General features: G+C 40.2%; 1 protein-coding gene across 3 annotated transcripts in view; it reads right to left on the reverse strand.

Moving 5' to 3' along the window:
* Window positions 1–13,438, reverse strand: part of LOC124426585 (POU domain protein 2-like) — a 94,164-nt gene that overhangs the window by 55,337 nt on the left and 25,389 nt on the right. The window lies entirely within an intron of this gene.

Below are 13,438 nucleotides of genomic sequence, written 5' to 3' on the forward strand. Positions count from 1 at the left end.
TATCATACAGCTTTTTATTTCCTTGCTACCGTACGTTATTCATCTCTTATAGCTCGTCGACTAAAACGATTAATCGAAGGGTAAACTCGGTATGGCGGTTTTTTACGTTGACTGTGTTTGTGAGTATTTTCAAAAAAAAAGAAAAAAAAAGAAAAAAAAAGAAAAAAAAATGAAAAAAAAGGAAAATGAACAGAATGGGCAACGAGACGAGTCTCCAGGGAAATCGAAGTTCTTTTCGATTAAAAACGTGGGTATCGATATTTCCGATACAGTCTTCGTCGTAGGAAATTATTTTATCACAATTAAATTGATCGTTACAATATAAATTAAAGAAAAAATAATTCTTAATAGCCGATACGGCAGCAAGAACGCAATAAAATTCGTTGAATCTCTAATAGCCGGCATTCATTTTCTGCGAATGATCTCTTTTTCTTTTTTTCTTTCTTTAAAAAAAATAAAAAAATAAAAAAGAAAAAATAAGGAAAAAGAAAAATAACAAATACGCGCATCCGTAACCCCCTTTTTGCTTGGTTGTCGTGACGTATGTACCTCCTGACATGGTGGAAATGCGTAAAAAGTGTGTGAAAAAGCGTTATTTTGGGGTGAAATCCGATGCTGTGTATGCGTTCCTTTCCCGAGTACAACCCCATTTTATAAAAAAAAAAAGAAGAAGAAGAAGGAAAAAAAGGAAAGAAAGAGAGAAGGAAAAGAGATGCAGCGAGATGACGGGGAGGCAGGTAAATTTTTTCGTGATTTTCGGAAGATCATCGGCACATGCTCAAACGCACACGTATGCATGTATACGTAAGGGGGAACGAATGAAAGGGGGACGAGGATGATGCATATCCTGCATATTCACAGGATTTTCTGTAAAACGTTGGGAACCATACGAAATAGTGGTAGATTTAAAGAGGAAGGCTTTCAGGCCTAAAAATTTTTAAGGGGGCGAGTGGGTTGGGTTGGAATTGAAATGGGGAGGGGGGAGGTTAGGAAAAGAAGGGAAGGGAGGTTAAGGAGGGTTTGAAACGGGTAAAACCGTCTGTTTTTTCGAGACGAGTCCGGCGATCCCATAGAATTCCTTTAGAATTCACAATTTCTGGGTCATGGGAAGATACCGTCTATAAAAGCACGTCGTTGCCCCGATCTTGGAAACTGATTTTTTTTCTTCTTTTTTTTTTATTCTTACTACCCTCTACCTCGTCGTTCTCTCGCATCGATTAATGCCACCGTTCGGAGATGTTTTTTTCTTCTTCCTTCTTATTTTTTTGTTCTTTTTTCTTTTTTAGTTGAACAGTGTAGTAGTAGAAAAAAAAAAAGAAAAAGAATATAATCAAGCTTATGAATCATAATTGGTCGGCATATCGAAAAAGAGCAAAGAATCGTTTCTTAGAGGATGCGGAAGTATCGGTAAGCTCGAATTTCCGGAATGACTAATCGTCGAAGTGCTTTCGAAAAAAATCCATCGCATTATATAAGGGGGAGAGGGATGGAAGGATATAGATCCGTACTCTCTCTGACGAATGTAAATATCTTTTCTCTCTGTTCTGTCTTTCCTCTACGAAAGAAATATTAACGAAAAAAATGAAATAGATAGAAAGAGAAAGAGAGAAAGGGAGGATGGGAGGGAGGGAGGGAGAGAGAGAGAGGGGGAGAGAGAGAGAGAGGGAGAGAGAAAGAAGACGAAATTCGAGAACGAGAGAGACGGGTGCATTCAAAATGCAACCGCTCGTTTCTCTCATATATTGAATTGTCATAAAGCATTCGCGTGCATCAGACCAGGCTCATTGTCCTGTCATTCACTCGTCATCCCCCGCCTTTTTCCTTCGTACATGCGCGCGCGCGATATCTCATACATGTAGAAAATAAACCACCCCTAATTCACGTCTTCCTTCGTTTCACGAGGAGAAATCGTCCTAAGCCAGGATCAAGAATCCAAGGCACTCTTTCCACTTCGTCCTCTCCTTCTTTAACTTTTTATTTCTCGTTTTATTCCGTCTTCTTCAACGCTGTTACGGTTAACGGCGTACCCAGATTAGAACGGAGGATTTGAAATCGAGATTCGTAATAGTTTCCACTCGGAAAATGCTTTCACGTTACATCCACGTACTGGATTTAATCGAAAGAAAGAGAGTGAATTTTTGTATATTCTTGTTTACCTTTTCATTCAATCTCATAAATTTATATATATATTTTTTTTTCTTTTTTTTTTTTTTTCATAGAAGAACGATAATGATTTTGACAAGTATGATAAACGTACACGATTTTAATCGTAAAACGAGAAATCGGTTAAATCGAGAGAGCACGTGCGCGCGAAATGTGACTTTTCAAAAATTCAGTTAGGGTGCATTCGGAACGAACAATGAAGGGCAGATGCAGCTGTCCCATCATTACTGATCTCGTTCGAAGTTGCCTAACACTACTCGACGGGAAGCGACTAATGTATTTTTCAACTGGCAAGCAAATTTTGTTATATCACGAAAAAGGAATCATCTAACGAATTGAAATACTTTGAAAAGATAAGAAAAAGAAAGTAATGTTAACAAATAGTAAGCAAGTAACGTTAAACGATTTCAAGCATCTCTCTCGTGAAATGGTTTACTCTTGAAATCGACGATGGTCGTTCAATTCCGTCGGACACTTTCCACTTCCGTTCACTCGAAAAAAGTGGAAGGGCAGCCGGAAGAAGTGCGTCTCAAGTGCGTGACAAGGGGAGGAATGGGTGCGGTGGGTTATTGGCAAAATCAATTTCCAGCCAATTTGTAGAATCTCTTTGAGCGCGTTCGTCTTGGTGGCGCCTTAAAAGTGCGTAAATAAATAGATTCGGACGTGGGCCGTGGCGTGAGGGTGAGGGTGAGGCAAGGCGAGGCGAGAGAAATGTGTCTGAGAGGGGAGGGAGGAGAAAGGAAAAGAGAGAGAAAGACTCGTAGAGACGAGACAATAAGCCCAGAGGGTTCTCTGCGAGAACTCAAAGAGTGCCCATGCTGCGACACTCGTCCGGTAATCTAATAAAGGGGTTGTCTTTACTTCTCTGCACCCCCACACCTTTCTAGCTTTCTATCTCTCTATCTATCTATCTATCTATCTATCTATCTATCTATCTATCTCTTTCTATCTTCTTCCTCCTTCCGTAAGCGTGTTCGTTTTTCCATCTTCGTTGGCTTCGTAGATAATTCGAAGGTAAATATTACCCCAAAAGATTTCAGTGGGTGGCGGAAAATGGGCAATTTCTAGGAGCTCTATTGGACAAGAAAAGGCTAGATATTATGGCGGAATAAGCTCGAAAAGAAAGTTGACCGGAAAAGAGAAAAAGAATTAAAAAAAGAACAATCCTTTCTCTCTTTCGAATTGTAGTTATAAAGTAATTCATAATATATCGATTGAACGTTATTAAATCGATTATTTTTGAACAAAAATACGTGTTAAGAAAAGTCGGGAGAAAAGTTGAAGAAACTTCGCTTCTCAAGACGAAAAAGTTTTCAAACACGTTGCATCCTCGTCCAGGAACACGTGACGCTTCCATTGGGAATGTCTGTTTTAGCGGTTGATCTTAAGCGGTCATCGACATCATCCAGAACGTGTTGCACGAGGTCGGCCCTTGTCCGTTTTGTTCGTGGTTCTTTGCCAGAAAACGAGGCAACACCCTTTACTGGCTTATTTCGAGCGACGCGTAATTGAATTGGCCCGTCTGTGCCCAAACAAATATAACAAACAGTTCCCTTCGTGTTTCTTTCATGTATAAGGTCAACGCGATTTTATCTATAACGATTCTTTCTTCTTATGGTTTTCTTTTTAATAAAGTTCTTATTCTATTTTATATAGAATATATCGAACTTTGATTTTAGAATTTTTCGAACCACAATAAGTAACGATAAAAAGAGTTTTACGAAATGAAAGAAGATAAAGATGAGCTTTCAAGAAGCATTAACTTAGATGATCGTTTTGAAAAGATGCCTAGGGCACTTATAGATCTTGTTCGTTCCTGGAAAACGTTATATCGACCGGCTGCATTCGGGTACATTCCACATTTTAAAGGGAAAATTTTCGTTTATTCGGGCCGACTACTTTTTCAGGATTATTCGACGAGTTTGCCTCGCGAATAACAGCTCGGATGGAAAATAACCTGAACTTTTGCTTCTGGCAGGTCCTTCGAGAGAAGCTACGCTATATGGCTAGAACCATCTCTCTCTCTTCCTGTTTCCCTACCTACTCTACCCTTCGTTCTCCCTCTTTTCTCTCCCCCTCCTTCCACTCTCTCTTCGTTTTATCTTCCTTTTCCTTCATTTCCGTTGGTTGGAATTCTCTTGTATCTCGCGAACCACCGGCATCGATGGATCCTCGGAAGACCGTGAACGATCAGAAGCGATTATAAATCGTATTCCTATCACTCTCTCTCTCTTCCTCTTTTGTCTCTTATTTCTATTTGTCTCTTTTTATTTTATTTATCTTTCTTTCGCGATATTTTATGAAACAAATACGCATATCATTTCTTTCTATCGAATTTGATCACACATATATATAAAAATTGTTAAATTTGTAAGAATCGCGCTCATATAATAGGAAAATTTCGTCAAGCAAAATGTTTGCCTTTCTTCGGTATGATCGATAGACGAAGTTGGAGTATGGATTTGAAGGGCAGAGGTAAACGAGCGGAAGTTTGCGAGGCGTTCCCGTTTCTCGGACCGTGTGATAAAATAACTAGAATAAACAGTAGACGAGGCGGGTCCTAGAAGAAGGGCGGGAAAGGAAAGAGGGTGGTAGGAAGAAGCGAGAGTCGCAGGATGTTGCCGTAAAGGATGTCACGTGCCACCTACTCTTTCTCCATTTTCTCTCTTTCTCTTTCTCTTTCTTTCTCATTTCCTTTTTTTTCCCTTTAACCTTCCAACTAGAGAAGCAAGTTTGGCAGGAGTAAACAAGTACGGAATTCGGCGACTGACGAAGAACGCTCGTTTGTTTAGTCTTTCGTCCTTTCTTTTCATCCTCGCCGTTCCTCCATACGTTTCATTCGGTCGCTGATCGCGAACGATATCATTGATCTTAGTGCGTCGTATCGCCTTTGAAATTAATGTTTCCCGTGCACGGAACTACGAGGGTGAAACGTAAGACGATAAATAGATCGTGCGATCGTGCGTCACTTCGATGGATCACGAAATCATCAGAGTCGATAAAGAGCGAACCGCCCACCTAAATCTCCGACTGTGGTCATGCCGATTGTGTTCGGCACATAAGTACGCCTACGAGCCGTGTAAAACGTGCCACACCTAAAAGGCGCATCAACGCATATGATAAACCTACCTTTGCGACTGGCACTTTCTTTTTCCGAGAATAGAGTGAAATAGTAATTTGATTCACGAAATTAATTTCAAAACTGCAATTATTTTTTTTTCCTTACAGCGATCGATTCTCAATCCTTTATAGGAAAATCTAAATAAGATGAATCTTTAATATGCGACTTATTTCAAATTATTCTTTTTTCTTATATAGAATGATTCCTCATCGTTTATAGAAAAACTTAAATAAGAGGAATGTTTATAATAAGTTCAAGATCAATGTTATTGAAGAAGTAATAGATCGTAGGACAATAATATCTACGGAACATTACGAAATGTCATTTCTACGAGATCCGAAAAGGTAAGGTGAGGCAAGGACACGGGAAACACATTTGGCAGGACGAGTCTTTGAGAAGATCAGGAGACGTTCGGTAAAACGAACGATAAAGCGAAGCTGATCGGGAGAAGGTCGAGAAGGAAGGAGGGCGGATTAGGCGAACCCTAGTTATAGCTACTATTTCTCTCTCTCTCTTTCTTTCTCTGCGTCTTGTTTTATGGTTGGCCAATCGGTGCCTCGTATCTTTTCGAAACCATCCATCAAGCTACGAGAATGGTGAACGAAGAGCGAAGGACTCTTGCTTCTTCCTTTCGAGCTCGTCCGTCCTCCTACGAGTGTCATAACCTTCGCAAAGGCATCACGAGTCACGACCTTTCGTCGATGTCCAAGTCAGACTTCTATGTTTCTTCCTTCTCGAAATAGCCCGTGCCTCCCTTTGGGGATTTGTTGGTAACGTCGACGTATCTCGCGTGATTCCACGCGAATCTCGCTTATTTATATGGAAGGCAAACTCTTCCCAAACTTTTTCTCCTTGGACGTATCCAATCATTTTCCTCCGGAAAACAAATCTCTACGTAAGAATATGATAGTGTATCTTTGAATTTCATAAGACTTTTCTATATATCGCATTTGAAATGAAAGTGTGACAAGCGGGTATTTACTTTCCTTTATCAAAAGATATACTTTATATTATAATATAATTATAAATGTGTTATGTGTTAGGCATGTATTTTAATCCGTTGAACGAGTAAAAAGTTAATGTTCCGTTACTAATTCTTTCCAACGTTTGAAAATGGCAAGAACGATCTCCATTTACAATCACGGCGTGGCGTATAATCCTTTTAAGATTCGACGTAAAATCAATTATCCTCGAGTCGAGTAAAGTAATTAGGGAGGGCGTAAAAAAAAAGAGTGGCGGAGTAGAGGGAAAGATAGGGAAGGGGAATCAGAGTGCACGCTTTTTACTAGCCGTTTCCGGCGTTCTCTGCGATAAAGAACCGCCGAGTTCGACGACTCTCAACTTTGCATAAGGCCACCAGCGTTCGTGCAGGCTGCTTTATTTGCCAAGACCAGTTGATGATGCAGCCACTTTATTACCTGTTTATTCGTTTCTGCGAAACGAGTCAGCACCTTCTTAATTCCCTCTTAATTGGTCTACGCGATGTCGATGATAGCGTTCACATCGACCTCTCTATAATTGTCGCTCAGGCACTTTTATTTTCAATTTCGTTTTAAAGTCACATTATCATCCTTGGGCTGTTTGAAATTTCCTGTCATTGTGAAATGATCGGAGAGTGGAGAACGTAGTTGGCACTTGCATTGGCCAAAGAGGTGTTTATCTCTCCATAATCAGTTCTGACGTTCTCTTCGATGCGTCACATTCAAGATGTACCTTTGACGTATACGAGCAGATTGCTTTTTTATTATACGATCGAAAATCGGTAAAGATTCTCTTAGCGAGTATTTCCTCGCATATAAAAGTCGATCCTCATGGCATACTAATTGTCAGGTACAACATTATACCTCTTTCGAATACGGCCTTGATTAACGATTGTTCGAATAGGAACTCTTTAAGGGCGAGGATAGTGGACTGATTGATATGTTTGCGGGCGAGTTACCTTAGGTAGGATGGTTATAGAACGAAGGAGCCACCATATCCACTCTTGCCCGATGATTTAGGAGCCATATATTACGCGCGCTTGGCACTACTCGGGGTACTACTCGCGCTTCGATACCTACGTTATTGAGACGTCCAATTGGTACGCGAGGGCGAAAGCGAAGGCGAGGACGAGGAAACGTCGATTTTTGGTTCTACATTGCGTACCGAGATCGGTTATATGAGAACGAAGAAATTTATTTTTATCATCGCATACAAATCTCGACAAATCGTTCTTTATACTCGCCGCCCTTGCGTACCATCGCGCATAAAAGATCATTAAAGAGCGTCTCGTTAAGCTCGACCACCGGCTCCTTCGAAATAAATTACGGATTAATGTTCGTTAGTCTTCGCATTTAACGTCGCTCGTGTCCAGCTTTGATACGAATCCTCCAAGTGTCAGACAGTATGGAGATTATCACGAATCGAGGCACTCCTAATTAGATATTTAATAAATAGAATCTAACCTTTGGAAAAAGTAATAAGATTATTCAGACCACCCGGGCGGTCTTTAGAATGCAATTTGCAATTTGTTTATCGTTCTAAATGGAAACTTAGAGAAAAATGCATTAAATGTTATGCCAGCCAGAGAAATTAGCTAAAAAATATAAAAAACAGTATCATATAAACAATATAAAACAGATCAGCCAATGGAATCACACGGGAGAGTCAATTTACCATTTCCTACTAAAACTATATCAAAACGATAACACATTCTTGCATGTTTACGAGCAAAGATCACTGAGCTAAGCTGTTTGTATATAAAACGTCAGACCAATTTGTACAACTTTTTAATTTTAAAGGGTCAGACGAGGTAGCGTTAATTGCCGTTTCAGAGAATGGAATTTCTATTAAGCCTTTCTACAAAAGAACGTACGTATATAAGTTTGCATGCGAGTAATATGCAACTCTATCGCATGCGATTCCATGCAAATGAAAGGACGAGTATATACTTTCACTTCCTTCGATGCCACTCTCTGCATTAATGTATAATCGTTTCCAACTTGCTTTCCTCGATAAAATCGTTTTGAATAAATACGTTCTCTGTTAGTGTATAATGCTGAATGGTAAAATTGTGCCAATGAAAGATGAAGTTGTACAGCGTGAATGGTTAACAATGAATCCACAATGATAATATTCATTCTCTCTTCCTCTCTCTTCCTCTCTCTTTCTCTTTCTTTTTCTCCCTTTCTTTCTTTCTACTATTTTCTCCGCAACGTGAATGGACGAGAGGCAGAGGCAAGAAAAGGTAAAAGAAGTGGAAGGAGGAGGATTCGCCAAAGGTTGCCCCAGGAGATCATTAGTCCACCTGGCTGATGCCCGAGGTAACAGTTAAGCATTTGACAAGCGTTACGGGGCCGTTATCGGTTTGTCCCTAATTATGCACATGTGAATACTGTAAGTACTCGCCTCATTCGCTAATAGGCGTTTCCTCGAGAGCCATCAATACGCTTTTCAGTGACTCTTCATAAAGATATTATGCATCTAATGATAATGATCGAGATATTTTATTTAATAGCTACAGAGTATCTTTTGTTTATGACGTCATCCTGTATATAGAAAAAACATTTTATACATTTTATCTTTGAGATACTTCTTTTAATAGACTTCTTTTAAACGATTAATCGAATAGTCGTACCTGTACGTGTTCTGTTTCTTGATAAGATTGTACACAAAGTAAAAAAAAAGAAAAAAAAGAAAAAATAAAAAAGAATGAAATAACTTAAGAAAATAATCGATCGAGAATAAAATGAGCTGACGATGAGACAAGCCATGAATGTTAGGTGGTACGATTAAAACGTCTACTTTAGAGAATCTCCTCTCAGAATCGTATCACCGTTCGAATGCCGATCGAGCTTCGGCTACAAAGGGAATGTGGGGGTACCGCGTTTGATTTATGCTACTTTTTTATACGAACGAGCACAACCTCGAAAGAAATCGACAGAAAGAATGAGGGAGATAGACAGAAAGAAAGAGAGAGAGAGAGAGAGAGAGAGAGAGAAACAAAGATAGTAATAGGATCTGAAGAGTTATAAGAAGGATCGTAACTAGGCTAACATGTGTTTTATCAATCCATCTTTGATAAAATCTCGATCGTCAAGTAACATTATTCAGGTAAGTACGAAAAAGCTTTCAGGACGTGCTACTGGAGTTAAAAACTTGTAAAACTTTAATCGTGACTGGGTATGTTCTATAGCAACGGCTTCATTGTGAAACGAGAACGCAAATATGCTTTCACCATCTAATATAAATATCTTATCGGAATTGCAAAGATTCTGCTTAAGGAGCGGTTCGGACTGCGAGATATCGGACTTAGTAGGTAAGTACGCAAAAATCGGAAAAAAGAAAATAATGAGTAAGAAGAGACGAAAGAAAATTAGATTAAAAAGGAAGGAAAAGGAGATAAGCTTGAAAATTTGAGTAGTAATGCGAACGTTAATGCTTTCGTTAAAAACCGACGAAATTGTAACGTTAACGAGAAAAATAGGTTGATCGTAAATTTAATAATTTGACTGTAAAACTTTCTCCACGATTTGATTCGTGGAGTAATTTTGAAGAAAGGAAATACGAGAGGGGAGGGGCGAGAGGAGGTCGATCACCTCGAGGTGGTCTCGAGCGCGGTTTAAAAAGGAGGAATTGTTGTCCTTTCTTATCCCTTTGGAAGAAAAGGAAAATAGCTGAATAGTAAGAGTAACAGGAGGAGAAAGAGAAGGAGTAGGGAAAGAAGAAAAGGAGAAGAAAAAATATAAGTATTAGCATAGCGTAGCAGCGTGACTCCGAACGTGGTTATGCGCACAGCTCATCTGAATAAATATCGTATTATAATTAAAGGAATCTTTCGAGTCATAAATCAATGGTGGTTGGTTTATATATCAGGGCCGAGCTATATAATGTGTAGCGTTGCGGAGGAGCCCGGCGGGCTGTGCACTCGCCGTGGGGGGTCTCGCATAGGGTCCTCCTATGCTAATGGTGCACTCTCACGAAGTCAAAGTGGGAGCAGAAGAAGAGCCAGGCACTCGCGCGCCTTCGTTCGGCCCTGACCCGCGTCCTCCTCTTCCTCCACCTCTTCTTCAAGCAAACTCTTACTCTTGCCTTCTTCGCGAGCCTTCTGATCTTCGCCGACCGCGAGCGCTTATCAATTTGTTACCGAGCGCTGTTTGTTAAATCAAATCAAGGGCTCGCACGCCGCTGCGATAAATAATCCTGCTTAATATGTGCCTCCAATTCCGCCACCCTCCAACCCTCGTTCCTCCACGTTCCCTCTTCTTCTCCTTCTTCTCCTTCTCCTTATTTTCTTCGGTGGCTCTCGTGAGCAATGTATATTACTCCCACGCAAGCACGAAGCGAGAGTACACGCGTATTCTATCCCCGTGCTTTATTGACCTATCGATGGACGGTTGAACGCGTCTGAGTTGTTTGAATGAAACTGTTTTCGTATAAAGAAAGCTCATATACGAGAACATTCTTATGATATAGAAGATAGATCGATGAATTAAAATTTTTTTACGTTCGTAGAAATACGAGACGAGAGGGATAAAGGTCGATATAAAGAGGATTAGAAAATCTCCTTGCAGAATTCCTACGGAAGAATCAAGAGAGATCGTCCCGAAACGGCGGCTCTCCTCCGCAGCCGTTTATTATGACGAGCTTGAACGTGGCGTGGACGTACGGTAGTTTATTTGGCCGATGATGGGGCCTCCGATTTGCGGTGCCGAACGAATTAACGGCGCGGCTGCGATTAACAAAGGGTGATACAAATTAGATTAAATCGCCGTAGGGGGCGGCATCGCGCAGGAGAAAGGCGAATGATGATACAGCTTGATAAATAGACGAACGTCATGCGATGCCTAAACGGGACCGTCTTCTTCGCGAATAGAATGCCAGAGACTTCACGAGGCCTTCCTTTTACCATGTCCCTCCTACTAAGGATGAACTACGAGTACTGTTGACACTTTGCTCGTCGGTAACAAAAGATCTTTTCTTCGTTCAATTATTAATAATTTTCTAACACCGCGTGAATGAGTAACATAAAAGGAAAGATAATTTATAGACATCGATCGGAAAGCGATAATTTTGTGAGAAAAAAGAAGAAGCAATCGTCGACGTTAGTAGAATCGAAGATGGATAATGGTCGAAGAGAGTAGAACCTAGATAAATTTCTCAAGTCCATTAATTAACTAAAGATCGTCGAAATAATTACGCACGAATATAACACCGTAGACCCGCCACGTTGAGAGATAAATCAATAAGTAAGATTTTTCCCTCGGTCACGGACAACGAGAAAGCTTTTTTTGAAAAGCGCCAGAACGATTACGCGGCTCTACGGTGGTGGCAGCCGCACCACCCACCTTCTTCGACCGCATAAATCTCGGCCGTGCGTCATTCAACACTATCATTATGGTTCCCCGTTGATGACGCGGTGAAGCCGAAATTTTAACGAATTCTTGGAAAGTCCAGGAACGAGTAAGAATGCCTCTCTTTCTTCTCTCTCTCTCTCTCTTTCTCTCTCTTTTTCTCTCTCCCTTTCTTTTTTCTCTCGTTTCGTTGGAATATTTTCTCGCAAAATAGTTGAAATCTTTTACAAGACAAATTCGCGCTGGCTGGGAAGAGCAGGTAGAAGAGAAGGAAGAAGAATAAAAGTAGAAAGTAAAGAGGAGGAAAAGGAGAAGAAGAGGGAGGAAGAGGAAGAGGAGTAGGAGGAGGAGAAGAGGAGAACAATCGAAGGACCAAAGAAACACACCCCTCGAAACGTTTGGCTAAGTTAGCTGCTTTTGGCCTGGGCGGCCGGCCAATATTTAATTACAGATAATTACCGGTTATAATGCGCGGCAGATCGGCGGCCTGCCGTTTAATTGATCGGCTTTACGGCCTGATTTGTGTATCTGGCGGTTCGTGCGATCGGACCGGCTCGAACGCGAGCTCGATTTTTAATCCTCCCGAACGTCCGCCAGGACGATACTCGCATGTTGGCTATCATATTCCATCATTACGCAATCCACCTACCTCATCGTGGCTCGCTTTATTACTGGCATTTGTGTTCTCTCTCTCTCTCTCTCTCTCTCTCTCTCTATATATATATATATATATATATATATATATATATATATATACCTATATATATATATATATATAGGTAGGTATACCTATTTACAACGAGAGTTTTGTCGGTACACGCGAATTAGCAATTCTGTGATGATAAAACGGATGATTTCGACCTTTCCTTCGGAGCCATACGGATGCAGAAGCGGAAAGAGCGTTTACGCTGCTTCGCGAATATCTCGTAAGCGTAAAATGGAACGTTTCCGTGATAATAATTTGTAGAATAGACGAATGTAGTCAACGGTGAGTATCGAGATCGTTAAAAGGTAACGAGTTGGATGGCTATATGCGTTCGGAAAAAATTATTAGCAAATTTATAGATACTTCCGTGCGCATGGAAAAAGTATTTAAATTATAAAACGAATTTCTTTTCATTATCGCATAGAACTTATTAGTTATAGGCGTGTTATAGTCCAGTAACAAAGAGGCGAACGAACGAACATTTTTATATAGACGCGTAGCTATCTGAAAAACCGCAGTAAAGTCGTCGGTTATCGTATTGATCTAAGAGAACAACAAGGATCGTTAAAAATCCGTTAGTAAGCGCGAATCGTTTTTAATTACTCTTCTCTCGTTTTCTTTTATGCCAGCTTGCCGTTTCGCTGACATACCGACTAACGTTCGCAGCGAAACGCATTAATAATAAGTAATTTGACTCTCCGAATCAGCTTAGACGATGCTTCCTTCGTTCTCTTCGATAATCGGCGTACTTCAATAATTAACTTTGTTAGAGAAACGCACGCACGAAATGAACTCTGAAATGTAGCTACGTAGAAAGGCATTAGATTAATTAAGCATTAGAGCTTATAAGCTGCGACCTTCTTACGACTCTCAGGATACTTTTTCGCACAATGAATCAGAAGCAATCGCTTGTGTTTTTAAGATATAACAGCTCAACACAAAGTACAAATAATGCTTCTTATCTTCTCCCACTTACGGCTTTTATTTTTTTTTTTGTTTTTTTTTTTTCTAAAGAAATGAAACTTGTCGATTATCGTCGTATTATGATTTCTTTTTCGAAAAAGCATCTTTATTCTCACCGATGTATGCGGATTTAAATTTAAATCAAAGAACTTC

The sequence above is a fragment of the Vespa crabro genome, chromosome 9, assembly GCF_910589235.1.
Source record: "Vespa crabro chromosome 9, iyVesCrab1.2, whole genome shotgun sequence".
Taxonomy (NCBI): domain Eukaryota; kingdom Metazoa; phylum Arthropoda; class Insecta; order Hymenoptera; family Vespidae; genus Vespa; species Vespa crabro.